Raw genomic sequence first — 19,503 nt, 5'->3', positions numbered from 1 at the left:
ACCGGGTTGGAATCATGAAAGCTTGAGTAAAAGTTGGAGTAAAAGTTAGGGTCTAACTTTTGCTCCAACTTTTCACATCAGCACCCTTGTTTTGCTGATACCAACGTTGGGGCAAAAGTTAGGGGTCTAACTTTTGCTCCAACGTTGGCCTCCTTGTGTGCATGTGTGGGGTGCTACTTTGTCCTCTTGTCAACGTTGCCAATTTCATGCCAACTATAGACTATTATATATGGTTGAAAAGCTCTGAATGTCAGCTTTCTAACCCAATTGGAATCACCTCAATTGGACATCTACAACTCAAGTTATGCTCATTTGAAGAGGACAAGGTCGCTGGCCTTGGTGTGCAGCGTTTGAGGTAAAGTTTGCCTCAAACGTGGATGAAAATGCCAGTTCTGGAGGCTCAAACGCATTATTCACCCCATACTATTATACATTGTTGGAAAGCCCTGAATGTCTACTTTCCAATGCCTCTTGGAAGCACATCATTTGGAGCTCTACAGATCGAGTTATACTCCGTCGAAGGTGCAGAGGTCAGTTGGCCTCACTGCATGTTGCCACCATATTCGTTTATGCACATTTCGGGGCAGTTTTCTCCCTCAATTTTAGTGTCCACCATGCAGTGCCATATATGCCTGGAAAGCTCTTGATTCCTAATTTCCATTGCTTTTTGAATCACCTCATTTGGAGCTCTGTAGCTCAAGTTATTCTTGTTGGAAGTATACCCCTTGCACACTCATGGCGCCAACGTTAGCCAAAAAGTTAGGGGCTAACGTTGGCGCAAACTTTTGCTCATCCAGGGAGAGTTTTTCATGCGCCAACGTTAGCCCAAAAGTTAGAGGCTAACGTTGGCGCAAACTTTTGGTGCCCAGGGAGTGTTTTTCTCATGCCAACGTTAGCCACAAAGTTAGGGGCTAACGTTGGCGCAGACTTTTGGTGCCCAGGGAGTAACTTTCATGTGCCAACGTTAGCCCAAAAGTTAGGGGCTAACGTTGGGGATAACTTTTCACCCAAAAGTTTGTGCAAAAGTTTGAGGCTAACTTTTGGTCCAACTTTTTGCTTCCTGGTTCATTTTCACTTATTCCATTGTCCTCTCTTTACTCCTAACCATTCCTTCTTGCTTCAACCTTTCTCCAAGCTTTCTTCACCTATCATTAATCAACCAAACACATCAAAGCTATGCTCAAAATCATGAGATATTCATTCTTTCATAATATGTGACAATTATAGCATAAAACCTCATGAAATAGCATGAATTCATACATGGTTGATTAAATCAAAGGAAACATGAAAATCTACCCAATTGGCTTGCTTATGGCTCAAGAAAGTGCATAAAACCTATTGAAAACAAATGAAAAAGCATAGAAAAACATGACATGGTGACATGTCATCACAACACCAAACTTAAACCTTGCTTGTCCCCAAGCAAGAAAAGAATCATGCAATAAAGATTGACAATCCAAGGCAAGAAGAATAGCAACTCAATGTTCATGGTAAGCTAGTTTTCTAAGCATGCTACAATCACAAAAGAAATGTAAATGATTGATGCTTCCATCTAGCTCAATTTATGAAATCTTTTTCTTATATTTCTTCCTTGAAACAAGCTTTTGATTTTCTTATTAGCTTCTCCTTTTGGGTGCTTTGCCCCATGAGTTGATAACAAAGCTACGACTTCTAAATGCTTTGTTTTCAAGTATTACCACTTGATACATAAGCACCACAAGCATTTGATTAGAGGACCTCATTAAGCTCATTTTTCTTTTCTTTTCTTGACTCTCTAATCATTGATGCTCAGAGCCTTGAGCTTTGAGGGAGTGCTTTTGCACTTTGAGCCTAACCTTGACTTCTAAGTGTTTTGTTTTCAAGCATTTGGCTTGATACATAAACACCACAAGTACTTAACAAATAAATTGCCATTGGTACTAAGAGCCTTCAGCTTTCTCATTCTTTCCCTTTTACTTTTCTTGTTCTTTTTTTTGCTTTTTCTTTCAAGGTTTTCATGATTTTCAAAAGATTTCACAAAATGCACTAGATGAAAACTTCAATTAAATAAAATCCAATGCAATTGAGCAACAATTAATCATACTAGCTTTCCAATACTTTTATGCACATGCTAAAATCTTCTTTAATGCCTTGTTTGTTTATGATCATGATACTTTGTTGCTTTTGAATTCACAAAACTCAAGTTGGTAATCATAATGACACAGCACCATGTTGCAAATCAAAATTCAAGTTATGCTTTATTCATACACACATGTAAACAGAAAGGATGAAGACAATCATGCAATTTAAGTGCTGGAAACAAATGAGGAGAAAAGGAACTCTACAACCTTGTAGTTTATCTTCATTATTGTTGTCCTTTTTCCTCTATTCTTCCTCCTTCCCTTGCCAAACTCAGAATGCTTGCTCATCCTCAAGCAACAATTAGAACTATGGCTATGGGGCTAAGATGGATCATGAGTGTCTTACACAATGAAAAGTTAGTAGTACATGTGTTTCAAGCAAGCAAAAGATAACAATCAAGGCATAAGAGATAGAGACATTGTGACTGCATAGATAAGAAGGTGTGCACAATACATTGCATAAAAGATAAGTGGCACACCAAACTTAGTGTGACACTTTCACTTGGAATTAATGCAAGTATCTTGTAAGGATTGGAACCAAATTTTTGTTGCATAGCAACACCAAACTTAGAATGCAACCATATGTCAATTTATTTGAACTAAAACTAAACAAAAGAAACTGTTATATGTTAAATACAATCACCAAATGAAGAGTCTGTCATGAATAAGGATGTCTTGGTGATGTATTAACAAAAATAGTTAATGAAGGAAAGCATTAAAAATAAGTAAATAAATGAAACAAAGAGAAAACAAAAATTATCCAACTAAGAAGAAAAATAACACTGTAAAAGGCAATATGATTATGCAGACAAGTGATGTTGCTGGATTGATTTGCATAAAAAAATAGGTGGCACACCAAACTTAGAATCTTGGTGTGTCACTTTCATGTAAAATTGATGCAATCATCCATGAAGATGGAAAACAGTTTGTTGCAGGGCAACACCAAACTTAGAATGTGATCATATGCCAATTTATTGAAATTTAAACAAAGCAAGGAGAAGAAATGAGAAAGAAGGAAGAAGGGAGGAAGGGGAGAAAAAGAGATAAAGAGGGAAAAGAGAAAATAGGATTTGGGGAGAAAAAGATATGCTAATTGGCAAATCTGGGAAACTGTGCGGCGCGAGCGATGCGGTCGCGTGGGGCACGCGGTAGCGCGACTTGTGCTTAAACTGAATGACGCGGTTGCATCGGTCACGAGGCCGCGTGACATGTTTTAGGCTAATGGCGCGAGGGTAGCCTCAGACTCGCACAAAACTCTCTGTTCCAAATCATATTAGTGCCAAATTTTGGGTGACCCGATCGCATGGGACATGCGATCGCGTGAGTGGGCTTTTAGAAGGATATAACGCGGTCGCATGGGGCATGCGATCGCGTAAGAGGGACTGCGCGTCCAGCGCCAGTCCAGCACCACTCTAGCACAACTTTCGGGTGTGCACCACTTTGACGTCGAAATCCTGGTCACGCGGCCGCGTGGGGCATGCGGTCGCGTGGGAGGCCATTATTCCCATATGACGCGGTCGCGTCGGCGACGCGGTTGCGTGGGAGAATTTGTGCCATTGGCATGCCTCCAACCCTGCTCCTGCGTAACTCTCTGTTCATATTATTATTGTCTCCCATCTCCTTGCGACGCGGACGTGTCAATGAGGCGGTCGCGTCGTGTGATTTTTTTTAATTAAAAATGAAAGTATGAAATGCAGATGCACGAAATGTACCAATGAAGAGAAGAGTTATTGAATAAGAAAATTAAAAATAAGGAAAAGAACGATCATACCATGGTGGGTTGTCTCCCACCTAGCACTTTGCTTTAACGTCCGTAAGTTGGACGCTCCACTAGCTCAGTCTTCGGCTATGTGGGCATCTTCCAAGAGGAAGATCTCAAGCTCCTTGTTTTCCTTCAGCTTCTCGCCATGGTACAGCTTTAAATGATGTCCATTAACTTTGATAAGTTCAGAGCTTGAAGGATGGCTTAGGTGATAAACTCCGTACGGTTCGGCCTTCTCTACTCTGTATGGACCTTTCCATCTTGATCTCAACTTGCCTGGCATGAGCCTCAGTTGAGATTTGTAAAGGAGGACTAAGTCCCAGGTTGGAACTCTTTTCTCTTGATGTGCTGATCATCTACAGCCTTCATCTTCTCCTTGTATAGTCTTGAGTTCTCATAAGCTTCTAGGCGAAGGCTCTCCAGTTCCTGCAGTTGCAACTTCCTTTCAGCTCCGGCTTTTTCAATTCCCATGTTGCATTCCTTTACTGCCCAAAAGGCTTTATGATCCACTTCAACCGGGAAATGACAAGCTTTTCCATAAACTAAGCGGAAAGGACTCATCCCAATCGGTGTTTTGTATGCTGTTCTGTATGCCCAGAGTGCATCTTATAGCCTGGTGCTCCAGTCTCTTCTATGAGGTTTGACTATCTTCTGCAAGATACGCTTTATCTCTCTATTTGACACCTCAGCTTGCCCATTAGTCTGAGGGTGGTATGCTGTTGCAACCTTATGAATTATCCCATGCTTCTTCATCAATCCGGTTAGTCTCCTGTTACAAAAATGGGTGCCTTGATCACTCACGATTGCTCGTGGTGATCCAAAGCGACAAATAATATGGTTTCTCACAAAGGAAACAACAATGTTAGCATCATCAGTGTGGGTAGGAATTACTTCCACCCATTTGGAAATGTAATCCACAGCTAACAATATATAGAAATAACCATTAGAATTTGGAAATGGACCCATGAAGTCAATGCCCCAAACATAAAAAATTTCACAAAAAAGCATAATCTGTTGAGGCATCTCATCCCTCCTGGATATATTACCAAATATCCGGCATGGGAAACAAGATCTACAAAATTCAGTAGCGTCCCTAAAAAGAGTGGGCCACCAGAATCCACAGTCTAAGATTTTTCTACCAATTCTTTGAGGGCCAAAATGTCCTCCACTCTCAGATGAGTAACAGGCCTCTAAGATGGATTGGAATTCTGATTCAGGCACACACCGTCTAATTACCTGGTCAGCGCCACATCTCCATAAATATGGGTCATCCCATATATAATATTTACACTCACTTTTCAACTTGTCTCTTTGATGCTTAGAAAAGTTTCGAGGAAAAGTGCGGCTAACTATATAATTAGCTACAGGTGCATACCAAAGGACTATCTCAGATTCTGCTTGCAGGTTATCAAATGGGAAAGTATCAGCTATAGGAGTGGAGTCATCTGTAATGTGCTCAAGGCGACTCAAGTGGTTTGCCACTAAATTTTGATTACCACTCCTATCCTTAATTTCTAAATCAAATTCTTGTAATAGCAGTATCCAACGTATAAGCCTTGGTTTGGACTCCTTTTTAGCTAATAAATACTTTAGAGCTGCGTGGTCTGAATACACTACTACTTTAGTACCAAGTAAATAGGCTCGGAATTTATCCAGAGCAAAAACAATAGAAAGAAGCTCTTTCTCAGTAGTAGTGTAATTCGACTGAGCGGCATCTAAAGTTTTAGACGCGTAAGCAATAACAAAAGGATCCTTACCTTCACGCTGAGCTAGTGCTGCTCCTACAGCATGGTTGGAAGCATCACACATTATTTCAAATGGTTGGCTCCAGTCTAGTCCTCTCACAATTGGAGCTTGTGTCAGGGCGGTTTTCAGCTTATCAAACGCTTGTTTGCAATTTTCACTGAACTCGAATTCAATATCTTTCTACAGTAGCCTGGATAAGGGAAGTGCTACCTTTCTGAAGTCCTTAATGAATCTCCTGTAGAAACCTGCATGGCCAAAGAAAGAACGGATCTCTCTCACAGAAGAGGGGTAAGGTAAACTAGAAATAACATCCACCTTTGCTGGATCTATAGAAATGCCAGTATTAGACACAACATGTCCTAGTACAATCCCTTGTTTAACCATAAAGTGACATTTTTCAAAATTTAATACCAGGTTTGTACTGACACATCGATCTAATACTCTAGATAATCCAGCTAAGCAAAGGCTAAAGGAATTTCCATAAACACTAAAATCATCCATAAAAACCTCCATACAGTCCTCAATAAGATCAGAGAAAAGACTCATCATGCACCTTTGGAAAGTAGCTGGTGCATTACACAAGCCAAAGGGCATTCTCTTGTAAGCATAAGTCCCAAAAGGACATGTAAAAGTGGTTTTTCCTGATCCTCAGGAGCTATATGAATCTGGAAATAACCTGTGTAACCATCTAAAAAACAATAATGCGATTTACCTGACAGGCGATCCAGCATTTGATCAATGAATGGAAGAGGATAGTGATCCTTACGGGTTGCTTGGTTGAGGCGTCTGTAGTCAATGCAGACCCTCCAGGCATTCTGAACTCTGGTTGTCAGGAGCTCTCCATGCTCATTCTTCACTGCAGTGACTCTAGACTTCTTTGGCACGACTTGTACTAGGCTTACCCATTCACTGTCTGAGATGGGATAGATGATATCTGCCTCTAGTAGTCTCGTCACTTCCTTTTTGACAACCTCTAGGATAATGGGGTTCAGTTTTCTCTGGGGTTGATGGACAGGTCTTGCTCCTTCTTCTAAAAATATCCTATGCTCACAGACTTGAGGGTTGATGCCTACTATGTCTGCCAAACTCCACTCAATTGCCTTCTTGTGCCTCCTTAACACACTAAGTAACTGCTCTTCTTGTTGGGAAGTGAGTTTCCTTGCAATGATAATCGGAAACTTCTTCCCGTCTTCAAGGTAAGCATATTTGAGGTGTAGAGGAAGGGGTTTTAATTCTAACTTCTGATCATGTTCAGGCTCTGGGTTGTCTGGAGCTGGTAACAGTGGTAAGGCACTGTCATGGTCCTCTGAGAATGTCCCCACACTTGGACCTTGTCCTGTGTGCTTCTCTTTAAATTCCTCCTGATGGACTTCAGCCACGGCTTCATCTATAATGTCACACTTGAGGATAGAGTGATCCTCCGATGGGTGCTTCATAACTCCGTTTAGATTGAAAATCACTACTCGGCCATCTATTTCAAAAGAGTATGTTCCTGAAAAAGCATCTAATTTAAACTTTGAGGTCTTCAGCAATGGTCTTCCGAGTGGCTTATCTGAGTCATTTTGGGGCATTTCTAGGATATAAAAATCAATGGGAAATGTGAGCCCTTTAATGCCCACTAATACATCTTCAGCAACTCTAGCCACTGTGATAATGCTTTTATCTGCTAACACAAAATGAGTTGCCGACCTTTTTAAGGGAGGGAGCCTCAAAACATCATATATAGACAAAGGCATTATACTCATACATGCTCCTAAATCACACATGCAGTCAGAAATTATCACACCACCAATAGTACAATTAACTATACAAGGACCTGGGTCACTACACTTTTCAGGTAAACCTCCCATTAAAGCAGATATAGAACTTCCTAAAGGAATAGTTTCTAATTCATTAATTTTGTCTTTATGTATACATAAATCTTTTAGAAACTTTGCATACTTAGGTACCTGTTGAATAACATCAAATAGAGGAACAGTTACCTCAACCTTTTTGAATATCTCTACCATTTTTGGATCAGGTTCCAGCTGCTTCCTGGGATTCCTTGCAAGTTGTGGAAATGGAATAGGAGTGGTGTCTTCTGTAGTGTCTGCGCCTTTTAGTGCTTCCTCTCGTGGTTGCACTTCTTCTTCTTCAGCCATGTCCTGTATGTCCTCTTCCTCTTCAACATCTTCTATTTCCACTACCTCTTCAGCTGAGGCGTATTCTGGTGGGTTTGGCTTCTCTTGGTTTCTCTCCTGCAGTGTGGTTCCGAACCTCAGGGTGATGGCATTGATGCCACCCTTTGGATTGGGTAATGGTTGAGAGGGAATTCCACTGGAGCTCAAAGGTTGGTTATTGGAGTTGTTCATTGATCCAATCTGGGAGACAAGAGCTTGCAAAGTAGCGGTCAGACCATTTAGAGTGGCATTAATGTTATTTTCCATGGTCTGCTGTCTCCGATCAATAGATTGTAGTAAGTCATCATTAGCAGATGAAGAAGGATAGGTAAATTGAGAGGTCTGCTGTTGGGTATTCTGTAGTCCTTGAGATTGCCTTAGGTGAGGTGCTCTATAAGGCTGATTCTGATTCTGCTGCCTGTTGTTGTTGTTATTCCACCTCTGATTTCCCTGATTATCTCTGCCTCCTCTATTGTTGTTGTCCCTCTAATTCTGGTTAGAATTGTCTTGCCATCCGTGGTTGTATTTGCCACCTTGATTGTGCCCTTGGTTGGGGCGGTCATAGAAGTTATGTGTGGCTGCCACGGTGTTGTCTTCCTGCTGGAGCTGCGGACATTCATCAGTATAGTGGCTATAATCAGCACAAATTCTGCAAACTCTCTATGGGACTAACTGTTGGTTTTGCTGTGGTGGAGAAGGTTGAGCTTGTTGAACTTGTTGTTGATTCAATTGCATCTGCTTCAGCAAGTTGGTCATTTCACAGATACTCTGAGTTAAAGCAGTAGTCTCTCTGCTAGAGGATACTTCTGCAACAATTTTTGCACAGCCTTGTTTCTGCCTGTGATTCCTAGTAGATTCAGCTAGGTCGCTGATCAATTGCCATGCCTCATCAGTGGTCTTGTACTTTTTCATAGACCCATTGCTAGTACTTTCCAATGTGGTCTTATCTTGGGGTTTCATGCCCTGTGTGACGTAATCGAGTAACACTATCTTGTCAATCATATGGTGGGGGCAAGCTTCCAGAAGATTATTGAAGCGCTCCCAGTACTCATAGAGAGTTTCAGAATCATCCTGAACAATCATGGAAATATCTTTCCTCAGTTTATCAGTAACTTCAGCTGGAAAGAACTTTTCCAAAAATTCTCTTCTAAGTGTATCCCAGTTGGATACAGTTGCTGCGGGTTGAGTGTAGTACCACTCTCTTGCCTTCCTCTCAAGAGAGAACGGGAAAGCTTTCAGCAAAATTAAAGTTTCATCTGTACCATCACGCCTGACAGTAGAACAGGCTGCTTGAAAATCTCTCAGGTGCTTGATAGGCTCTTGGGCAGGTAAGCCATGAAACTTGGGCATCAAATTGAGCAGTGCAGTCTTTATTTCAAAGTCTGTAGCCACCGCTGGATGATGCGCTTGAAACGGTTGCATTGTAAAATCAGGGGCTCCTTCCTCCTGGATAGTAACTCTTCTAGCTGCTGCCATGTTACCTGCACGTAAAACAACCAAATCAGTAGAACGGGGGCTGGTTTCTTTCTCAAGTGACATTTCAGATCCGCCCTCAGAGAGGACTAACCGACGCCGAGCTTGCCTTATTCGTGAAATAGTTTTTTCAATCTCAGGATCGAATACTAGCAAGCTTGGATCAGGAAGCGAACGTGTCATCTAACGAAAGAAACAAGCAGCTCATAGTAGAAAAATAAAATAAAATGCAAATAAATAAATTCCAATTAATAACTTTAGCACTCTATTGCAATTCCCCGGCAACGGCGCCAAAAATTGATGCGGGCAAAAATTGGCGAATTAAGAATGATTATAAAATATGCGTTGCAAGTATAGTTCTCAACCAACCAAAAATTTGCTTATCAATTTAGAAGGGTGTCGCAGAAATTAAAATTAAAATACTGGGAGTATGAATCCCAGGTCGTCTCCCAACGAGTTGCAGAAAAGAATGCTATTTTATTAATCAGATGTTTTCAAAAAGGGTTGAGTTGAATGGCAGAAAATTAAATTAGAGAATTTATATAAATTTAAATAAAAGCCTTGACTGGGAGTTGATTAGCTGGAAGCCCTATTCTTGTTTGAGTACTCTCAAGATTAATTGACAATTGAGGGTTATTATGTTTACTTGTCCCTTACTAAGTAAGGGAAGTCAAACAAGCTGGAATGCTGTTTCTATCCACAAGTTCCAATCCGCTCTTAGGAGGATTGGTGTTAGTGACTAGAGAGCAATCCAACAATAAACCCAATTATAATCTTTCTCTTGAGCATTCCAACTCAAGGGTTCCTTTCAATCAGCTCCCCATCAAGTTAGGGAACTACTCGCTCATTGTAAATGTAAAATTCATAACATAAGAAAGGGAATTAAAGAAAGACATGATAAATAATGATCAAAAGATTAATTGAAAATAAAAGTAATTCTTGTATTAATAAATGCTAAAATAATCTAATAGTAAAATTAAGTAAATTAAGGAACATGGAAGAGTAAGAGACAAGTAAAGAGAACGAACTAGAATGTCGAAGTCTTGATAAGGCAATAACTCTTCTCAATATCCCAATGCAAAAACAATGAAAATAACAAATCCTAAAAACTATGAATGTGTAGAGAGAAAACCTAGAGGAGAGGAAAACTAGATCTAAAAACTAAAAACTATGCGGAGTGAATGTTGTTGTTGGTTTCTACATGTTCTCTGGCTCTATTCTGCTTTTCTGGGCCGAAAACTGGGTCAAAATAAGGCCCGAAATTGCCCCCAGCGATTCTGCAGATTATGCAGATCGCGCATGTCACGCGGATACATCATTCAGGCGGACGCGTCATTCGGCGTTTCGCTTCTCCACGCGGACGCGTCCTCCACGCCTCTGCATCGCTTGTGCTATTCCATGCCGCGCGGTCGCGTCATCCATGCGGCCGCGTCACTGCGATTTCCTCTCTTCCACGCGATCGCGTCATCCATGCGGCCGTGTCACTTCTCGCTGGTCATCTCCTCAATTCCTTGTGTTCCTTCCATTTTGCAAGCTTCCTCTCCAATCTCCAACTCATTCATGCCCTATAAAGCCTGAAACACTTAACACACAAATCACGACATCGAATGGAATAAAGGAGAAATAAAATACATAATTAAAAGTCTCTAGGAAGCAAGTTTTCAATCATGCAATAACTTTAGGAAGGAATTATAAATGCATGCTTATTTAATGAATAAGTGGGTAAAGATCATGATAAAATCACATAATTAAACACAATATAAACCATAAAATAGTGGTTTATCAAGGTCCATGAGTGGGCTCTCTTGTTTGCTCCATCCTCTTTCTAGTGATGGGCTTTTGAGATGAATCTCTCCATCTCCCATGACTTGGAGTTGGAAGCAACTGCCTTCCCTTTCCTCTTCCTAGATGTTTCTCCGGCCTTAGGTGCCATTAGTGGTTATGGAAAGCAAAAAGCTGAGCTTTTCCACACCAAACTTAAAAGCTTTGCTCATCCTCGAGCAAAATAAGATAGAAGGGAGTAGAAGAAGAATGATGCAATTAATTTTGAAAACTTATTATTGTATACAAGAAAAATTAAAAAGAGTTGAAAAGAATTTGAAAAATTATGTAAGTTTTTAAAACGTTTTAGAATGAATTGAAAAAAATTGAAAAAGAATTAAAAAGAATTGGAAAGATTATTAATATTTGAAAATAGAAATTGAAAGATGAACGTTTAAAATATGTTTGATGCAAAAAATTATGAATTAAAACATGAAAAATTGAAAAAAATTCGAATTGGAAACAAAATTACCTCCCTTGTGTCATCCTGGTGTTAAACACCCACTTGACTGCCTCTTTGGGCTTTTAACACCCAGCCAGATATCCTGACTGGCGTTAAACGCCAGGAATCCTTCTTTACTGGGCATTTTTCTGAACGCCCAGAATGCTGCCATTTCTGGCGTTAAACGCCCAGAATGCTGCCTGCATGGGTGTTAAACGCCCATTCTGCTATCCTTACTGGTGTTTAAATGCCAGTAAGCCTGTCGTCCAGGGTGTGCTATTTTTTATGTTATTTTTTATTTCGCTTTAATTCTGCAGCTGTTTTTATGACTCCACATGATCATCAACCTAAAGAAAACATAACATGGCAATGGAAAACAAATGTCTATAAAAAATAAATATAATTAAATAACTTGGGTTGCCTCCCAATAAGCGCTTCTTTAATGTTAATAGCTTGACAGTGAGCTCTTATAGAGCTTCACAAACACTCAGAGCATGATGGTGGCCTCCCAACACCAAACTTAGAGTTTGAATGTGGGGGCTCTGGTTGACTCTGTATTGAGAGAAGCTTTTCATGCTTCCTCTCCATGGTTATAGAGGAAGATCCTTGAGCCTTAAACACAAGGTAGTCCTCATTCAATTGAAGAACTAACTTTCCTCTGTCCACATCAATCACAGCCCTTGCTGTGGCTAGGAAGGGCGTTCCAAGGATGATGCATTCATCCTCATCCTTCCCAGTGTCTAGGATTATGAAGTCAGCAGGGATGTAAAGGCTTTCAACCTTCACTAAGACATCCTCTACAAGTCCATAAGCCTGTTTCATTAATTTGTCTGCCATCTCTAGTGAGATTTTTACAGATTATACCTCAAAGATCCCCAATTTCTCCATTACAGATAGTGGCATGAGGTTTATTTCTGACCCCAGTTCACACAGAGCCTTTTCAAAGGTCATGGTGCCTATGGTACAAGGTATTAAGAACTTTCTGGGATTCGGTTTCTTCTAAGGTAACTTCTATTAAACCAAGGCATTCAGTTTCATGATTGCTCCTAGATACCGAGCTACTTGCTATTTAACAATATCTTCATCCTCATCAGAGGAAGAATCTTCATCAGAGCTCATGAACTACAGCATTAAGTTCCATGGAATCTCTATGGTCTCTATATGAGCCTCAGATTCCTTTGTTTCCTCAATAGGGAACTCCTTATTGGTCAGTGGACGTCCAGCAAGGTCTTTTACTCACTGGAAATCACTGCCTTTTTACACTCTCTCCAGGTTCGGCCACTTTGGCTATAGTTATGGCCTTGCACTCTCTTTTAGGATTCTCTTCTGTATTGCTTGGAAGAATACTAGGAGGGAGTTTTAGTAACTCTTTTACTCAGCTGACCCACTTGTGCCTCCAAATTTTTGATGGAGGACCTTGTTTCAGTCATGAAACTGAGAGTGGTCTTAGATAGATCAAAGACTATGGTTGCAAAGTCAGAGAGGCTCTGTCTAGAATTCTCTGTCTGTTGCTGAGATGATGATGGAAAAGGCTTGCTATTGCCAAACCTATTTCTCCCACCATTATTATTATTGAAGCCTTGATTAGGCTTCTGCTGATCCTTCCATGAGAAATTAGGATGATTCCTCCATGAAGGATTGTAAGTGTTTCTATAGGATTCTCCCATGTAATTCACTTCTTCCATTTCAGGATTCTCAGGGTCATAAGCTTCTCCTTCAGAGGAAGCTTCTTTAGTACTACCGGATGCAGCTTGCATTCCAGTCAGATTCTGAGAAATCATGTTGACTTGCTGAGTCAATATTTTGTTCTGAGCCAATATGGCATTCAGAGTATCAATCTCAATAACTCTTTTCTTCTGAGTCATCCCATTATTCACAGGATTTCTTTCAGAAGTGCACATGAACTGGTTATTTGCAACCATCTCAATGAGTTCCTAGGCTTCTGCAGGGATTTTCTTCAGATGAAGAGATCCACCAGTAGAGTGGTCCAATGACATCTTGGACAATTCAGACAGACCATCATAGAATATACATAAGATGCTCTATTCTGAAAGCATGTCAGAAGGACACATTCTGATCAATTGCTTGTATCTTTCCCAAGCTTCGTAGAGGGATTAACCTTCCTTCTGTCTGAAGGTTTGGACTTCCACTCTAAGCTTGCTCATCTTTTGAGGTGGAAAGAATTTGGCCAAGAAAGCACTGACCAACTTTTTACAAGAGTTCAGGCTTTCTTTAGGTTGTGAGTCCAACCATATCCTAGCTCTGTCTCTTATAGTAAAGGGGAAAAGCAGAAGTCTGTAGACCTCAGGATTAACCCCATTGGTCTTAACAGTGTCACAGATTTGCAAAAATTCAGCTAAGAACTGATGAGGATCTTCCAGTGAAAGTCCATGAAACTTGCAATTCTGCTGTATTAGAGAAACTAATTGAGGCTTAAGCTCAAAGTTGTTTGCTCCAATTGCAGGAATTGAGATGCTTCTTCCATAGAAGTTAGAAGTTGGTGCAGTAAAGTCACCAAGCATCTTCCTTGCATCTCCACCATTGTTGTTGGGTTTGGCTGCCATGTCTGCTTCTTTTTCAAAATTTTCTGTAAGGTCCTCTCCGGAGTGTTGTGCTTTAGCTTCTCTTAGATTCCTCTTCAGAGTCCTTTCAGGTTCAGGATCAGCTTCAACAAGAATTTCTTATCCTTGTTCCTGCTCATATGAAAAAGAAGAGAACAAAAAAGAAGAGAAATCCTCTATGTCACAATATAGAGATTTCTTTATGTGAGTATAACAAAAGAAGAATAGAAGAATTAGAAGAGAGAGGAGATGAGTAATTCGAACAGAGAAGAGAGAGAGGGGTTCGAATTATAAGTAGAAGAGAAGTGTTAGTAATTAAATAAATAGATAGAAAGAGATGGGAGAGAGAGTATTCGAATATTAATTAAAAGAAAAGAAAAATATTTTTGTTTTTATTTTAATTATAAGTTAGAATTCAAAATTTAAGAAAATAAATAAAAGCAAATTGAAAACTAAATAAATTAATTAATTAAAAATATTTTTGAAAAATTTGTTAGTTAGTTTTCGAAATTAATGAGAGAGAAAAGTAGTTAGGTGGTTTTGAAAAAGATAAGAAATAGTAAACTTTTTTTTTAAATTAAAACAAACAAATCAAGTAATTAGTTAAAAAGGTTTGAAAGTCAAATTTTTGAAAAGATAAGAAGTTAGAAAAAGATTTTTAAATTTTGAAAAAGATTTGAAAAAGAAATTTAAAAAGATTTGATTTTTTAAGATTAAATTTGATGACTTGACTAAAAGATATGATTCTAGAATTTAAAGATTGAACCTTTCTTAACAAGAAAGTAACAAACTTGAAATTTTTGAATCAAAACATTAATTGTTATTAAAGTTTTCAAAAATGTGAAATAAAAATAAGAAAAAAATTTTGAAAAATTTTAAGAATGAAATTCGAAAAAATGAAAAAGGATTGATTTTGAAAAAGATTTGAAAAGATAAAGTTTTTAAATTGAAATTTTGACTTGACTAACAAGAAACAACTAAATTTTAAAAATTTTTGACCAAGTCAACTCAAAATTTCGAAAATTATGAGAAGAATAAGGAAACGATATTTTTTTTACTTTTGAATTTTTAATGAGGAGAGAGAAAAATAACAAAATGAAACAAAACATAAAAATTTAAGATAAAAACAAATAATGCATACAAGAACACTTTGAATATCAAGATGAACACCAAGAATACTTTGAAGATCATGATGAACATCAAGAACATATTTTTGAAAATTTTTAAGAAAAGAAAGACATGCAAGACACCAAACTTAAGAACTTTTGTATTAGGGACACTAACAATTTGAAAATGCACAAGAAAAACAAGAAAAAACACAAAACAAGAAATATTACAGATCAAACAAGGAAAATCATCAAGAATAACTTGAAGATCAAAGAAGAACATAATGCATGAATTTTCGAAATTTTTAAGAAAAATTAAAAACATGCAATTGACACCAAACTTAAAATTTTACACAAGACTCAAATAAGAAACACAAAATTTTTTTGGTTTTATGATTTTATTAAATTTTTTTGTATATTTTTCGAAAAATTTTTGGAAATAGAAAATAAAGAAATTCGAAATTTTTAATAAGAATTCCAAGATTCATGCAATGTTAGTCTAAAGCTTCGGTCCAAAAGAATTAGACATGGCCATATGGCCAGCCAAGCTTTAGCATAGCATTACATACAACAATCTAATAAATAAGAATCCAAAGGCTCCTGCAACGATAAGTGGAAACCTCAGTCCAAAAGATTAGACATGGCTTAATAGCGAGCTAGGCTTCAACATATCATCATGAAGCTCTAAGGTGGAATTCATTCTTAAAAATTTTTATGAATTTTTCAAAAACTAATTTTTTTTTTCGAAATAAAAATAAAAAGTTTAAACATAAAATAAAATTACCCAATCTAAGCAACAAGATGAACCGTCAGTTGTTCAAACTCGAACAATCCCTGGCAACGGCGCCAAAAACTTAGTGCACGGAATTGTGATCATACTTTTCACAACTCCGGTACAACTAACCGGCAAGTGCACTGGGTCGTCCAAGTAATAAAATCTTACGCGAGTAAGGATCGATCCCACAGAGATTGTCGGCTTGAAGTGAGCTATGGTTATCCTGTAAATCTTAGTCAGGCGGATTCAAATTGTTATGAGGTTTTGATAATTAAAAGATAAATAAAACTTAAAATAAAATAAGATACTTATGTAATTCATTGGTGGGAATTTCAGATAAGCGTTTGGAGATGCTTTGTTGCTTCTGAACCTCTGCTTTCCTATTGTCTTCATCCAATCATACGTGCTCCCTTCCATGGCAAGCTGTATGATCCTCTCAGTGAAAATGGTCTAAGTACGATTTCTGCATGGCTAATCAACTGTCGGATTTCTCGTCTCGGATGAAAAATACCAGGTACAACTACCGCACGGCTAATCATATGTCGGTTCTCACTTGTGTTGGAATAGGATCTCTCTATCCTTTTGCACACTGTCATTGCGCCCAACATTCGCGAGTTTGAAGCTCGTCACAGTCATCCCTTCAGATCCTACTCGGAATACCGCAAACAAGGTTTAGACTTTCCGGATCTCAGAAATGCTGCTAATTGATTCTAGCCTCTACCACAAAGGTTCTAATCTCACAGACTCGGTCCGTGAATCAGAGACTTAAGAGACTATACTCCGACTGTCGTCCAATGACTACGTTGAACATCATGTAGACCGCTTGTGGTTGTCAGGCACGCGGATCTTGGCTAAGCGAGTAACGAAGATAGTGGGTGATTGTCACGGGTCACCCCTTCATTCTGACTTAACTGAATTAAGTACGAGAGTATATCTTGGAGAAGAAGTAAGCGTGAATTGAAAGAGAAACAATAGTACTTGCATTAATTCATGAAGTACAGCAGAGCTCCGCACCTTAATCTATGAGGTGTAGAAACTCCACCGTAGAAAATACATAAGAGAAAAAGGTCTAGGCATGGCTGTGTGGCCAGCCTCCCAAATGTGAACATAAAAGTCCAAAGATGATAAAAAGTCTTTAGATCTCCCTAATACAATAGGAAAGACTAGTATTTAGACTGAACTAGTTACTAAGGATTACAGAAATTGAGTAACTAAGTGCATAGAATACAAAAATCCACTTCTGGGGCCCACTTGGTGTGTGCTTGGGCTGAGCATTGAGCTTTACACGTGCATAGGCCTTTTCTAGAGTTAAACGCCAGCTTGGATGCCAGTTTGGGCGTTTAAATCCAGTTCTGGTGCCAGTTCTGGCGTTTTACGCTAGAAAAGGGTCTCTGGCTAATGTTTAGACGCCAGTTTGGGCCATCAAATCTCGGGCAAAGTATGGACTATTATACATTGATGGAAGGCCCAAGATGTCTACTTTCTAACGCAATTGAGAGTGCACCAATTGGTCTTCTGTAGCTTTAGAAAATTCACTTCGAGTGCAGGAGGGTCAGAATCCAACGGCATCTGCAGTCCTTTCTCAGCCTCTGAATAAGATTTTTGCTCAGGTCCCTCAATTTCAGCCAGAAAATACCTGAATCTATAGAAAAACACACAAACTCATAGTAAAGTCCAGATATGTGATTTTTGCATAAAAATTAATAAAAATATAATAAAAAGTAACTAAAACATACTAAAAACTACCTAAAAACAATGCCAAAAAGCGTATAAATTATTCGCTCATCACAACACCAAACTTAAATTATTGCTTGTCCCCAAGAAATTAAAAACAAAATAGGATAAAAAGAAGAGAAAATACAATGAATTTCAAAAATGTCAATGAAGATTAGTTCCAATTAGATGAGCGGGACTAGTAGCTTTTTGCTTCTGAACAGTTATGGCATCTCACTTTATCCTTTGAAGTTCAGAATGATTGGCATCCATAGGAACTCAGAATTCAGATAGTGTTATTGATTCTCCTAGTTCAATATGTTGATTCTTGAGCACAGCTACTTTATGAGTCTTGGCCGTGACCCTAAGCATCTTGTTTTCCAGTATTACCACCAGATACATAAATGCCACAGACACATAACTGGGTGAACCTTTTCAGATTGTAACTCAGCTTTGCTAGAGTCCCCAGTTAGAGGTGCCCCGAGTTCTTAAGCGCACTCTTTTTTCTTTAGATCACGACTTTAATCGCTCAGTCTCAAGGTTTTCACTTGACACCTTCACGCCACAAGCACATGGTTAAGGACAGCTTGATTTAGCCGCTTAGGCCAGGATTTTTATTCCTTTGGGCGCTCCTATCCATTAATGCTCAAAGCCTTGGATCCTTTTTACCCTTGCATTTTGGTTTAAAGGGTTATTGGCTAAAGAACCCTGGCCACCACTGACTGAGCAGTTAAAGTCGTGGTTTAAAGCAAAGAGTGTGCTTAAGAAGCTTGGACACCACTGATTGGGGACTCTATCAAAGCTGAGTCACAATCCTAAGGGGTTCACCCAGTTAAGTGTCTGTGGCATTTATGTATCCGATGGTAATATTAGAAAACAAAGTGCTTAGGTCCATGGCCAAGGCTCTAAAGAAGTTGTGTTCAAGAATAAAAAAAACTTAACTAAGAGAATCAATAGTATCATCAGGATTCTGAGTTCCTAAAGATGCCAACTATTCCGAGCTTCAATGGATAGTGAGATGCCAAAACTATTCAGAAGCAAAAAGCTACTAGTCCCGCTCATCTAATTAAAAATGAGCTTCATTGAAAACTATGAGATTTATTGTATCCTTCTCTTCTTTTTATCCTACTCTATTTTTGGTTGCTTGGGGACAAGCAACAGTTTAAGTTTGATGTTCTGATGAGCGGATATTTTATATGCTTTTTGCCATCATTTTCATATAGTTTTAAGTATATTTTGTTTAAGTTTTATTAAATTTTCATAGGTTTTAGTGCAAAATTCATATATTTAGATTCTACTTTGAGTTTGTGTGTTTTATGGTGATTTCAGATATTTTCTGGATGAAATTTAGGAGCTTGAGCAGAAGTCTGATTCAGAAGCAGAGAAAGGATTGCAGATGCTGTCAAGATCTGACCTCTGTGAACTTAAAGGAGCTTTTCTAGAGCTACAGAAGTCCAAATGGCACGTTCTCAATAGCTATGGAAAGCTAACATCCAAGATTTCCAGAAATATATAATAGTCTATAGTTTGTTTAGGAAATGGAGGTCCAAAACTGGCATTCAACGCCAGCCACTAGCCCCAGTCATTGTGTCCAGTGCCCACAAGGGAGCAACTGGAGTTCAACGCCCAAAAGGGGATCCCTAGCCAACGTTCAATACCCATAAGGGACAGTAGCACGTGGGAGACACTCAAGCTCAGCCCAAACACTCACCAAGTGGACCCTAGAAGTGGATTTTCGCACTGTCAACTTAGTTTATCTTATTTCTGTAATCCTTAGTCATTAGATTAGTATATAAGACAAGAGTTCACCCTTGTTAAGGACTCT

General features: G+C 38.9%; 1 non-coding gene across 1 annotated transcript; it reads left to right on the top strand.

Annotated features, from left to right (window-relative positions):
* Positions 1-8,783: 8,783 nt before the first annotated feature.
* LOC148565417 (small nucleolar RNA R71) lies at positions 8,784-8,891 on the top strand. The gene has a single exon (XR_015884004.1). It is a non-coding gene; the product is annotated as a small nucleolar RNA R71 (small nucleolar RNA).
* Positions 8,892-19,503: the final 10,612 nt, after the last annotated feature.

The sequence above is a fragment of the Arachis ipaensis genome, chromosome B5, assembly GCF_059453495.1.
Source record: "Arachis ipaensis isolate K30076 ecotype BB chromosome B5, ASM5945349v1, whole genome shotgun sequence".
In the NCBI taxonomy this organism is placed as follows: Eukaryota; Viridiplantae; Streptophyta; class Magnoliopsida; order Fabales; family Fabaceae; genus Arachis; species Arachis ipaensis.
This window is presented reverse-complemented; position numbering and strand designations above follow the sequence as displayed.